At 45.8% G+C, this 14,153-nt stretch overlaps 1 protein-coding gene across 10 annotated transcripts in view; it reads left to right on the top strand.

Moving 5' to 3' along the window:
* ARVCF (ARVCF delta catenin family member) overlaps positions 1–14,153 on the top strand; it is a 505,185-nt gene that overhangs the window by 224,846 nt on the left and 266,186 nt on the right. For 7 of the 10 annotated variants that reach the window (XM_038372964.2, XM_043498177.1, XM_043498178.1 and 4 more), the window contains one exon: positions 11,039–11,140. The exons of the other annotated variants lie outside the window; for them this stretch is intronic. The gene's annotated coding sequence lies outside the window, so the exon portion shown is untranslated. The remainder of the gene's footprint in view (positions 1–11,038; positions 11,141–14,153) is intronic. 10 annotated transcript variants of the gene reach the window in all.

The raw sequence follows: 14,153 nt of genomic DNA, 5'->3' as shown, positions 1-14,153 counted from the left end.
AGGCTATGAACTTTCATGGTTCGGGGCATGAGCAAACCTCTAACTGTTGACCCCATTTGGGAACCCCATAAGTGCACCGGGATTTTTTTCTTTGCACCTTCCTGTAATCAGAGCACAGCAGGATGGAGGCGGGGGTCAGTCCTCGGAGCGAGGGGCTGGGAAATCAGGGCACAGTCGGGGGATGGGGAGGGGGGGACAGGATCTCTCTGCCCTGAGTGGTGGGGTAGCCTGGTTCCTACCTCTCCATTGGAGAGGCTGGACTGGGTCCAGGAGCCAACCAGTTCTCCGTCAGCAGCTGGGCAGCTTCTCCAGGCTCCAGCAGCAGCTGCTGTTCTTCCCGCCATCTTTGCAGAGAGACTGATTGCAGTAACTACCAGGTCCCCTTTTTGACTAGAATTTCTGGTGGAAAACTGGACACCTGGCAACCCTACCTGAGGCAGACACCTGGCATGGAAAACTTCAGTTCAAATGCATAAAGCTTGGCACAGCTGGAAGCTCTTGAAAAAGGGGTCTTAGAATGAAAGTGTCAGGCAGTTTTAACTACAGGAATCGTTACCTGCACTGCCTATAATAAAAATTGTGTCTGGCTAAGTGTCTGAGTGTAATATTTTTCAGCTTAAGCATTGGCGCATACCTCTGTTTCACTCAAGTACCGGACACATCCTGCATTAGTGAAGGATGTGTGGAAGTTCAGGGCATTTTTTCAGGGCATTTATTTGAGTCTAGATGGATCTGTGGGCTCACTATGGCTCTTTGACTTGCCAAATTGTATGAACAAGGCATTATTCTCCGAAGGCTAAATTCTGCTGTTGGTGCAACACTCATGTCAGTGCATCAGTATGCAGAGCAGACCATGGCCCTGTGCTTGGAAGATCAAGTGCTTAAGTCTCTGCTTCCAGGAGCCACCAATATCTTGTTCCCCAGAGTGGAGAAGTTAATTGGCAGGGTTCATGACACTTTTTTTGCTCCTCAGACAGGCAGCTAGACTCTGGACCAGGATGTTGTCATTGTTTGTAACAAAGACTATTCTGTTGGCAGTGTTAACAAGACATTTATGTGCCAGAATCCATCATATGAAATGATGGGTCTTTGAGACTGTGATTAAAATGTATCTGTTTTTCCTGCTTTTCAATGCTTGTGCATGAACAGGCTGATTATTTGAGTTGTCTAGTGAGCTGAGTACATTTGCTTCTTGCACATATTATTCATTATTTCTCAAATATATATTTGCCTTGTGAAACGAAAAAGCTGCAGTGTTGTTCAGGGAGAACTGGATTGTAAACAGATGCATCTGTATTGACTGAAGGGGAGCTGCCCCCTGCTTTCCCCAACTCTGAATTTGGTCTATAAGATTACAGAAGACAAGTAAAGCATTGATCTGTATGTGTTTACCCAAGCTGGAAATTACACCTCCAACTCCAGTGTAGATGTATTCTTAGAATGGGACAGACAGTTCCTGGAGAGAATTAGAGCAATTGGGTCTCATTCTGTTTTCACCCTAACTGTATGCTGGTGTAACTGATTTCAGTGGCATTTGCCTGGTTTAAAATAACATGAGATCTCAATTTGTTCCTATTTCTCAATGAGAGAGAAGCTGCCATAAGGGAGAGTAACGCTGCATGAGTGGTTGATAAGCAATTCAAGTCTATTTGATTTTGTAGCTTCAGGAATTCTAAGCCTGAATATTGACTTTTGTTCCATCAGAGGTATTATTTGTACCTGTTTTTTCAGACCCCCTGAAGAGGTGGCGAAGAAGCCACACATTCCATAGGAAGGTGGGGGAGAGATTTAAAAAACAAGATACATGTTCAGAGAAACAGAAAAAGGGATATATTTTTTCCTCTGTGCAAAAAGAGCCATTAGAAAAACATGTTCTGAACTCTGCAGGACAATTTTTCTGGCAATACAAATTGATTCATGAGGGAGAAATACCATGGCAGATATTTATTTGATTCAGACTTGTAAAAAAAAATCTTTTCCGCTTTGATACATTTATTTGCCTTATTCTCATAAGCATTAGTGGGAGTTGCCCTCATAAATCCACTGAGAACAGAGCACTAGAACTAAACATTTGTTGTTAGTCAAGAATGTATGTACACAGTTTCTTCCACTGTAATCTACAGTAGCCTTTCTTCCACTGAAATCTACAGATCTCGTTTAGCCCTGCACTTCTACAACATAAAAAAAAAAGCAAATATCTCAATAGCCTGAAATCAAATTAGGTCTGTGTTTATCTACATGTAAAACACCTGACCCATTCTGCCTCCCTTGAATGCAAATAATTTTACTGATAAACAAAGCTAGACTGTGTGCTTTGGATCTGAGATTAAGTAGCTTTGTGTTTTTATCTACATGATACTATTTATAGAATCAGTTAACTCCTCATCTTTGGGATAAATCGTGTGACACATCTGTTGCTGAGCTCAGACACACTCCTCTGTAGGGTCACAGTTTGATTTCTTCCTCTCCCCTCAGAATAACCACTTTTAAACTAGTATCTATTAGCTTAAACACCTGCCAGTTGACATCATTATTGCACTATTTGTATTCTGTGAAGCTGGCCTAGGTAACTGAATGGCTTCCCTTATCCCTGCTACTTGACATATTTTTTCCTTTGCCATTACAATCACATTTTCTATGAAAGGGTGAGGCGGCAGGCTTTCCATATTCTGCTGCAATGTTTTTGTTGCTGTACTTTGCTACAGAAAGGGTCTCCTTTGCCTGTGACTGTTGGGATCACTCCCTACTTGCCTGCTCTCTTGATCTTGAATTTTTCAAAATGGTGATTAACTATAAATGTTTGGAGTCTAACAATTCACCACTTATAATCAACCCCAGAGCATGATGACATAGCAGTTAGTATAGCAGTTCTCCTTGGAATTGTGGTTCCTCTAATACAACCAAGTCTTGAAGCCAAGACAAATGGGTGACACTAGTTTAAGTTTTTAATTGTTTATACAGTCTTATGATTTTTATCAGAATATTTATCTCTAAATATAACCACACCTTACTCAAGTTATAAAAAGCAGTTTGACCACAAGCACACGATATTAATGAACCCATGGTATCAATAGTCCTTAAAGTGCATGAGTCTTGACAGATACAAGTGATAGAAATGCAATGTGAACTAAAGGCTGTGTTACTTAAGAGTCTGATCCTGTTATCTTTTCTCAAGTGAGTAGCACTTGCTCCAGGAGTAAACTCGTTGATTTTGATGGGAGTGCTTGCATGAGTAAAGGTTGCAGAACCAGGCCCCATTCTTATCAGAGAGTGCAGATGGAATATTTTAATTTAATATAACATTTTCCAGAATTAATATTCCCTGCATTACTTTTGTTTTATATAATTATTTTAAGGAGAATGTTCTGGTGAAACAGTAGAACAGTAGCTTGTTCAATTTGTCTCTGTTTGGTGCATATAACGTTTTGAGGCATGACAGAAGGTAACGCATGTGGAGCCTTGCACTTCCATGCAAAAGACCAAAGCACCATCTGGATCATTGGACCACAGAAGACTACAGGTACCGCTGACTCCCTTGACACTGATGGGCCCCTCTAGACAGACTCTGTTGATACGGATTACCACTATGGTATCACAGGAATTCCATTTCTCTTAGAGACACTGGAATCCCTGCTATTCGATACCAGCATCGTGGTTCTGATCACATCTCGGTTTCCTGAATTCCCCGTGGTACCGAGACACTCACCATCGGCTCCCTTATTTGCTCCACCTCTATCAAACGAAGAAGAAGAGGGCAATGATGATAACATATTTTCTCTCTGTGCAAAGTTCCCCAGGAGAATGTCAAAAGACCAATCACCTAGAAACATTTACAGAGCCACAATATTGACATGACAGACAAGACCCGCCCAATTGTATTTACACCCTTGAGTACCCTCCCAGTGACCATATTGGGATCGCTGGGCAGCCTATAGGCACTAGTTCTCACTGTAACTGTGCCTTAGCGGATCACAACTGGGGATGCCCAAATTGAGGATGAACTGCTGAGAAATAGGGCAGATACACCCCAAGACTGGGGGCTAATCCCCCATAGATATACCATACGATATACCCCCATAGGATATACCAAACCAGCAACAAAAGTAAACTTCTTTTTCACCACACTGGCTAACAAGGAGTCATAAAAGCAGTTTTCTTGGGCATTCCGTTCTTATATCACCACCAAAACCACTGGATTCAGAGATGAGTGGTTCTTTACAACCAGTCTCGTTAAATGAAAGGTTCTTCGGATCCGAAAAGACCATCCACACACCCAGGTTAATATATCTTAGATTTTCCCCAAAAATCACACTGATGCCAGTCCTTTAGTATCTAATATCTAAAGGTTTATTCATAAAAAGAAGGAAAAAAAGGTGAGTTAAAATTTGTTAAAGGAATCAATTACATACAAAAATGGCAAAGTTCTTGGTTCAGGCTCGTAGCAGTGATGGAATAAACTGCTGGCTTAAGTCAAGTATCATGGAGTTCCCGGGTGATGCTCTGGAACTGCTCCCTACAAAGCCAGTCAGGACTCTGGTGAAGTCTCCTCTCTGTGAGCAGACTGTGTTCAGGGCAAGAAGCTCACATGGCTTCCACCTTCCTCGGTTTGACCTTGGAGCATTCAGCATCATCTGCCCCCTCCGTGCACTTCCCACAGCGAGTCCACCCAGGCGGGGTCCTGGGGAAGCCAGAGGGTCCGGCACCCCAACTTCACATTCAGACATGACTCTTAGTCAGCCAGTAAAACAGAGGTTTATTAGATGACAGGAACACGGGTCTAAAACAGAGCTTGTAAGTACAGAGAACAGGACTCCTCAGCCGGGTCCATTTTGGGGGGCAGTGAGCCAGACAACCACATTTGAACTTCACTCCATGTCCACAGCCAGCCCCAAACTGACTCACTTTCCACCCCCACCTCCTCTGGGCTTTGTCCCTTTTCTGGGCCAGACGTCGCCTGATTCCTTTGTTCTCCAACACCTTTAGCTATCACCTTGCAGGGGGGAAGGGCCCAGGCCATCAGTTACCAGGAGACAGAGTGTTGGCCATTTATGTACACTGGCCCTTTGCTCTGCAGCAATTACACCCCCTTATCCCACCACCTAGAGACTTAAGAAATGCATAGGGGAAACTGAGGCACCCCTATAGTAGTCAGAGGAAACATTAAGAACAGTCCCACTTCGTCACATCATGATGAAATAAACTGCTGGCTTAAGTCAAGTCTCTGGAAAACATCCACAGCTTGGATGGGTCATTCAGTCAGAGCTTCAGTTTGTAGCAAAGTTCCTCCAGAGGTAAGAAGCAGGATTGAAGACAAAATGGAGGTGTTTCCAGGACCTTTTATAGCTTTTGTCCATGTGGAGGGCATCCCATTGTTCTTACTGTGGAAAATTACAGCAACAAGATGGAGTTTGGAGTCACATGGGCAAGTCACATGTTCATGCCCAATTTCGCTCAGTCATTGCAGGAAGTCATTACCTACACTCCAAACAGCACATTTACATGACATTCCACTCAGTGTAGGTGGGCATCCCATGGTCCATTGTCAACCAAGTGTTTCTTGATAAGACACTTAATTTGAATGGTCCCTCCAAGATGTGCTGGCTGGTTACCTTGTGGGTGGTACCCTAGGAGCCAACATTTGAAATCCAGATACAGAGCCAATACTTATAACTTCAAGTACCAAAATGATACATGCATATAGATAGCATAACCAGCAAATCTTAACCTTTTCATAGACACCTCACTTGACAACCTTTGTACAAGATTTGGTGCAAATATATAACAGTAGTTGCAACAATGCTCTATATGGTCATATTGTAATCAGATAATGGACACCCTTGAGTACCACCCAGTGACGGTATTGGGACCCCTGGGCAGCCTATAGACACTAGTTCTCTAGGACCTCGAGTGCCTCACATAGGGATAGAGGAAAATGATCTCCCTCAGCTTCCCTTTCTAGACCCTGATCCCCAAGAGGAGACTTTTGAGGAACAGGAAGCAAGACTGGATAGATAAATTACTCTAGCAACAAACATTTCATCGTCCTCTCCAGATTGAAGCCGTTATGCCTCCTCCACCAACTAAGGCAGAGGACTTCAAACAATTTCAAGACCTCACCAAGAGAGTGGCAAACTCTCTTTAGATATCCCTTGAAGAAGTAAAGTAGTTGCAACACAAGCTGCTAGACGTTCTCCATACGTCCTCATCAGCTCGTATGCTACTCTTCCTGATCAACGAGGCCCAACTAGACTCATCCAAAATCATCTGGCAAACACCTGCCATGATACCACAGAGGGAAGGGTTTCTACTCCAAATACTTTCTGATATCAAAACAAAAAAACGGAAGTTGGAGACCCATTTTGGATTTGAGATCACTAAACAAATATGTAAAGGCACAAAGATTCAAGATGTTTGCATTAGCAGCAATAATTCCATTGAGGGACCAGGGAGACAGGTTCTCGGCTCTCAACCTACAAGATGCCTATTTTCATATCTCAATTCAACCAACCCACAGGAGGTTCCTGAGATTCACCCTGGGTCAAGACCATTTTCAGTACAGACCATTTGACATATTGTGCACACCCAGTATGTTCTCAAAGGTCCTATCTGTGGTAAATTAGGTCCCGTCTTTGCAAATTAGGAATCGTGATATATCTGTTTCTAGATGATTGCCTACTCAAAGCATGTTCCTTAGATAACGCCCCATCAGCCACACATAAGACTACAACTGAACATTCAAAAATCGACTCTGACTCCAGTACAACATGTGGAATTCATAGGAGCCTGTCTAGATGCAATAGGTTCAATACTCTAACCAAGCGGCGACATGACCCTGCTGTTCCTAGACAGAGGAACGACCATGGGGGCTCTATGTGCTGCCCCCACCCTGCCCCGAACACTGACTCTGCAGCTCCCATTGGCAAGGGACCGCAGCCTCTGCCTAAGAGCAGCAGGGACATGTCGCTGCTTGTGCGGAGCCACCTGAGGTAAGCGCCACCTGGATCTGGCACACCGAAACCCTTCCCATGCCCCAACCCCCTACCCCAAGCCCCCTCCCACACCCAAACTCCCTCCCAGAGTCGGTGCCCCGCACCCTCTCCCACGCCCCAGCCCTGAGTCCCCTTCTGCACCCAAATTCCCTCCCACTTAGTTAACTGGAATTTTTTACTTACCGGCACCCCGCATTCTCTCAACATGCTGAATAACAAAGCTTTTACTTTATGTTGTTTTTGTATGTTTTCATGAACGTTGAGATTCTGGAGAACAAGATATCAACTTCAGAGAGGGGCTGGTATGATGTACCAGCTCAGTCAGAGTCCTGCATAAAAGCTGTAAATATTAAGAAAAGATATAAATTGTTATGGTATTCCTGAGAGTATAAATAAGGTGTGGTCTACACTTTAAAATTGTATCAATCCAAATATTTTGGTTAGGGCTCTATTTTTTTTTAATTGAAATAGTTATGCTGGTACAGTTCTTAGTGTGCATGCAGTTATAATGGTAGAAAGGTGCCTTATGTTAGTATAGTTTAGTTAGTATATTGCTGTACAGGAATAAGCTATACCAGCATAAGCACTTCTGTATTGGTAGAACTAGGGAGGTTGTACTGCTTTAACTATATCAGTATGATTAAATTTATACATCTTTTATGTGTAGACAAGCCTTAAGATGCATTGGAATTAAATTGCATGAAAGAAAATTTAGTCTGAAAAATGGGGGGGGGGGTCATCCTAACAATGAGCGCTATTGGATTGTGGAATAATTTCCCAAGGGAAATAGTAGAATGTCTGTGGTTAGTGTCTTTTAAAACTGCCCTGGGTAATATATTATATACAGCAGCGGTTTTCAACCGGGGTCCGCGAGCCGTTTCAAGAGCCCAAGCTGCAGCGCCCCCACAGGGCTGAAGTCAGGAGCAAAGGTTGAAGCCCCAATCTGTGGCACCCCCGTGGGGCTGAAGCTGGGAGGTGCAGGACTGAAGCCCCGATCTCCGGAGCCCCCTGTGGGGCTGAAGCTGGGAGGCATGGGGCTCAACAAGCCCCAATCTCCATCGCCCCCTGGGGGCTGGAGCTGGGAGGCATGGAGCTGAATCCCAGAGCCCCAAGCCCTGGTGCTCCCCAGGGAGCAGAAACCCTGAGCACATGGACAGAGTTGGGGACATGAAGGTAAGAGCTGCCTGGACCAGGAACCTGGCTTCATGGCTGGCAGAGCCATTGGGGAACAGGGACCGCAGGGGAGCCCTCTCGGCACACAGCCCCTGCACCCTGAGCTACGCTCTCCCTGTGCCCTGAGCTACCCCATGCCCACACACAGCCCCAGCTACCCCTCCCTGCACCTTGAGCTACCCACATGCCTGCACAAATCCCCTAGCTACCCCCTCCCTATACCCTGAGCTGTGTTCTCCCTGTGCCCTGAGCTACCCCCATGCCTGCACACAGCCCCTAGCTACATAGGCATGGGAAGAAGAGGTGCGGGGGGCTGCTACTAGCCACAAACCTTCCCCAGCCTCAGCCCTCTTATCCCTATCCATGTCCCCCCCGCTCCTGGAGACATGTCCCTGCTCCTGGCCTCAGCTGATGCAGGAAGGGGAGGCATGAGGTAAAAAGTTTGGGGATAGTTTTGCTGGCTTTCAGCACCCCCACTATAAAAGGCATTCCAGCGCCACTGCCTAGCTACCCCCCTCCTTGCACCATAAGCTACATTCTCCCTGCACACTGAGCTATCACCCTGCCCGCACAGCCACAGCTACCCTCTCCCTGCACCCTGAGCTACTCTCTCCCTGCACCTTGAGCTACCCCCCGCCCACACACAGCTCCAGCTACCCCCTCCCTGCACCTTGAGCTACCCCGTCTGCATACAGCCCCTAGCTACCCCCCTGCCTGCCCCCTGAGCTGTTTTCAAAGTTTTTGAGCTAAGCCCCCCACCTTTGAGTTATAATTTTTGGTTGTGCCCCTCACCCCCCAACCCAGACAGGTGGGTGGCCTGCTGAGGTGAGTCGGGGGGTGGAGGTGGCATTCCCTCCCTGGACACTACCGTGCAGAGCTGGCTCGAGCCCTGCTGGCCCCTGCCCAGCCCTGCTGGGCCCTGGAGTTTTTAATAGCATATGGGGAGGCCTCGGAAAGAAGAAGTTTGAGAACTCTTGATATACAGGACAATCCTGTATTGGCAGGGGATGGACTAAGTGATATACAGTAATTGTTCTTAATTTCTATATTACAATTCATCAAAAGGCTAAGAATACACAGTGCCTTTTTCATACAGTGACCTCAAAGTGCTTTTGTAAATGTGAATTCTGTCTTCTGAAGAAGGTGTCAGTAAGCTAGTTACTATTGTACTCAGACAAACTGATGCACAGATTAGTAGGCTGAGTAATTTACCCAAGATTTCACTGCCTGTGTGTGTGGGTGAAGTGGGAATATAACCCAAGAATCCTGGTTCCCAGCCCCCTGCTTTATCCACTAGACAGGCCCCCTCTGTGTAAGAATGTGAGTCCAAGCATGTATATGTGTTACACTAATTCTGTTTATCTAGCCTTTGCAGTTTTCATGAGTTAATATGTGATTTCTCTGCCTTTAATTTGAGAGGTTTATTAGGGAAAAATTAATTTTAAAACTCACTGGGAAACCAGTGGTATCTTATACCTGACTATTAAATTGCCACTGACTGAATTAATGAACCTTTGAACCTTCTGATTGCAGAAATCTTGAATGTCTTGTATTGAAACTTTATTTTTCCTGCTGGCAATAATGAAACTGGTGAGCTGCAAGCTTTGTTGGCTTATCCATGCAATAAAAACTGTAAAAAAAAAAAATCAAAGTTCCTTCCCAAGGAAGTGTCTGCTTAGTCTTCCTGTTAGTACTTCCACTGCTCTTGTTCCTTCCCCGGTTGAAGGCTTGTTTCACAGACTGCTTCTATCCCCAGTAACAAAAAAACCCTAACCAGCCTTTTTGTTTCTTTTGACACCAACACAGTATGTCAGCCTGTGCCTATGAGAGAGCTATATTGAAATAGCTTTCTTTGTGAATTTCTCATTGCTATTCATGAGTGGGGACTGTCGCTTAAGGGTCAAATTAGAACTCAGTCAACCAGAGCGACTGACAGTGAGTGGAGCCAGCCTCCAGCTAGATTCCCCCTCCAAGTTCTAAAAAGCTGTTAACTTGGAGTTCATCACATACATTATATATTGGTTTTGTAAAATGCTCTTTTCATATGCACAGGCTGAATTCTGCTTAGTTTGTTCCTCATGGTCATTTACTTTGTGGGCTCACCTTTTGCCCCATCTCCTTACTTTCATCTTTGTCTGCATCTTAGGACATTTGTGCCCTTTCTGATGAGCTGTTGATCACTAGTGTTGAACTTCCATCATTTTAAGGAAAACTACTTATTTGACTGAGATGGATTTTCTGTTATCTTTACTGGGATTATACTGTAGCAAACTTGTAACCCTTGACCCAAAGGAGTTTCAGCCTTGAATCCTCCTTCAGGGAGAATTTTATAAAGGGCAGATTAGAGATTCTTTGAGCTACATGTAGGTTGTTAGCTCCAAAGATCTGCCTTCATTCAGGTTCCCTGTAGTACTGAAGTTCAGGTGGTTACTTTAAACAGATTAAGGTAGTTTGTGGTTGTAGGCTGTAGCATAGTGTGTATCATATGTGTGCCTAAGTATGACTCTGAGTGCCTGACATTAGACTCCCATGTTTTGAACACTTTGGACATAATGTCAAGTTGTACAAGTTTCTGAATCCTGAGTTCCAGAATTTTCAGCCCATGTAAGACACTAGCAATACATTTCTCCAGTAACAAGTAAGTATTTCCATTGACAATATGTTAGCCAATCTGGCTCTCAGGATTAGCTTCTATAAATGTGGTTTCTCTTTTTCTTCTGAGTTATGCAGAAAATTATATATATATTTATATATATAAACTGTGACATTCATTCCATATGGAAAGGTGGACATTTGGAATGACCATGTTTAGAAAGAGGCTCTTGGAGCACTAACACCTCAATAACTAACTTTTCTTCTCCTTCCTTCTGTTGTAGCTGATTCTGCTTGAGGCTGCTGTCCTGCTTTATCTACACTTTTCTAGTCTTAGTGGGTGATGTTACAGCATCTTTAACATTCAGACCCTAATACTCTACTAGGTGTGTATTGCTTGGTTTTCATTGCATGATTTCTAATGTTGCATGGGAGATAGCATTCACTCTAATGCTGCTTGTGTACTCTGGCAACTTTTAGTGAATAGACTGTGAATCAATAGACTTTTTCAATCCCAGTTTTCTGTTATGTTATTCTTTCTCCCCTTCAGACGCACATAGCTACTATGCCCATACATACACATACATATCACGTTCTGTTTTGCTTTCTCTTATTTGCCTATATTCAAGATACTTCTTGTTACTTCCCACAGCAGTATCCCCTGTTAGTAGAGCTCGTTCCTGCTTGGATGCAAACTGGGTTGTGAGAGCAGCCCCAAACCATCAGAGGGGCTGCGGAGCATAGTATGTTGTTACTCATGAGGTGAACAGGCTATGCAGGCTTCTGGGCACACAAGAAAATGGTCACATGCCACGGGATACTGAGGAGCTCTCTGAGAAGCACCTTTTCCTGAGAAGGTTCTGACACAGCTCTGCCACCAACTGGCAGATCCAGCTCTGTTTCTAACTGCAGCTCGCTCAAGTACCCACTATTCTTCATTTGCAGGAGGAATAACTGTGAATCCTATACCTGCATTGACTGGCGTATTTAGGCTAGGATTTTCAAAGCAGTGTAAGGGAATTAGGTGCCCCCACTGAATTTCAGTTAGGGTATGTCTCCATTGTAGCTGGAAGTGAGTCTCTTAAATGGGTAGACAGACTCATGCTGGCAGGACTCAAGCTAGTGTGCTAAAAACAGCAGTGTGGACGTTGCAGCTTGGGCAGCAGCTCAGGCTCCCAAGCCCATCCGATCCCCTGGGTCTAAGTTCGGGTGCTTAGCCCAAGTCTCTGCTGGAGTTGCAATGACCACACTGCTGTTTCTTAGTATGCTAGCTCATGATCATGTAGCACAAGAGTCTACCAGGGCTGGGAGGCTGGCTCCCAGCTGCAGTGTAGACATACTCCTAGAGATCAGTGTGTCGCTCCCTCAGGCTCTTTTGAAAACCCCAGACAATACCCTTCCTCCACCCCCACCAAACCCACTCTCCCATTAGTCCAGAATGCACAGTTCAGTGAACAATTAGGGCTTTACTCACATTGCTGAGCACAGTGCAGAGATATGTACAAAAAAAAAAAAAGAGAGAGAGAGTCTGGAAGTCTCTGCACAAATCCTGAACAAACACAGAGGACTGCTCACTAGCACATTGACTCTTCGTAGGACAGAATTCTTAGGGATAAATCTCCCCTTTGCAGAAGGCTAGCAAAAGGCCTGTGCAGTCCATAAATCTCAAAAGATACATACCTTAAAACAGGGCATGAGTTGGATGTAAGTAGTGCATAGCTCTTTTGCTGGTCCTTTGTGTCAGGAGGAATTTCACGCTGAGTGATCACTTAAACCAGGGGTTCTCAACCTTTTTCTTTCTGAGGCTCCCCACAACATGCTACAAAATCTCCAGGGCCCAGCTGGGGAGTGGTGGAGGGAGGGTGGCTCTGGGCTGGGGGGTGGAGAGGAGGCCTCAGGCATAGGTGTAGTTTGATGTCTATTTTGGGTGGGCAGGGGCCAGCAGGGGTCGAGCCAGCTCTGCACGGGGTCTGGGGAGGGAGCGCCACCTCCACCCCCTGACTCACCTCAGCAGGCCACCCCCTGTCTGCGTTGTGGGGGGGGGGGTCGCAACCAAAAATTATAACTCAAAGGTGGGGAGCTCAGCTCAAAAAGTTTGGAAACAACTCAGGGTGCAGAGTAGCTAGGGGTTGTGTGAGGGAAGGGGGGTAGCTAGGGGCTGTGTGCGGGCAGGAGGTAGCTCAGGGTGCAAAGAGGGGGTACCTAAAGGCTGTGTGTGGGCAGTGGGGTATCTCAGAGTGCAGGCAGGGGGTAGCTGGGGCTGTATGTGGACAGCAAGTAGCTCAGGGTGCAGAGAGGGGGGTACCTAAGGGCTGTGTGCAGACAGAGGGGTAGCTCAGGGTACAGGGATAGGGGTAGCTAGGGGTGTGTGCCAGGAGGGTTCCCCCTGTGGTAGATGCTCCCTGAGGGCTCTGCCAGCCACAGAGCCGGGTCCCACCGCCCAGCTCTTACTGGCTTCGGGAGCAAAGGGGGCTGGGAGCTGGGGAGCAGCTTCAACCCCCTGCAGCAGCATGAGATGAGGGAACACCATGGCTGCCTGCTCCATGCACCAGCCAGAGCAGCAGCTGTCCCGCACTGCCCAACTCTGACTTCCGGTCTCCGACCTGGCCAGGGACGGGGAGAGAAAGAGGTGGAGGGTGAGGGTGGAGTGCCTCGGGACTTCCCTGCTCTTGCACTGTAGTTTGGGGTGGGGGAACACCTCTCTGTCCCCCAACTCTGCCTCTGGGCTCAGGGCTTCTGCCCCGGGGGAGCACCGGGGCTCAGGGCTCTGGAATTCAGCCCTCCTGTTCCCAGCTTTGACCCCACAGGGATCGCCGGGAATCAGAGCTTCAATCCCGTGGCTCCTGGCTTCATCCCAGCAAGAGGTGCTGGGGCTGTGGATTTTAGCGTGAGGCCCCGCGACCCCTGAAATGGTTCGTGGACCCCCTGGGGGCCAGGGACCACCTGTTGAGAATGGCTGACTTAAACAACTAGTTTTTGCTTATGTTGACCCATATGAGGCAGCTTGGTGCATTGATTCTAAATATGAGCAATCAGAAAAGACAGATCAATTTACTGCTGGTCTGTATTCTGGCTGTAATACAACATAATAGGACATTTAGAATCACATAGGTAGGACAAAATAGATTTGCTTTTGTCAGCATAGCCTTTGACACTCTTTATGCAGTTGTTTGCTGTGTTTAGAGTAAGTCTCTAGAATTGCAGCACAAGGAATAATCTTTATCTGGCTGCTATAGTTTAAATATTTTTCATTTATTTATAGGGTTTTCCAGCACACTTTAATTTATTTACAAATGGTAGCATATTGCAAGTGGCAGGCTGCCTAACTAACTTAATGAGTCAGTACTTTTTTTTCTAGAAAAGACTGCTGATAGTGTAAATTGTTCAAACACTAGTTAA

The sequence above is a fragment of the Dermochelys coriacea genome, chromosome 15, assembly GCF_009764565.3.
Source record: "Dermochelys coriacea isolate rDerCor1 chromosome 15, rDerCor1.pri.v4, whole genome shotgun sequence".
Classification (NCBI taxonomy): Eukaryota; Metazoa; Chordata; order Testudines; family Dermochelyidae; genus Dermochelys; species Dermochelys coriacea.
Note: the sequence above shows the minus strand (reverse complement) of the source record. Positions and strands in the feature narration are given on the sequence as shown.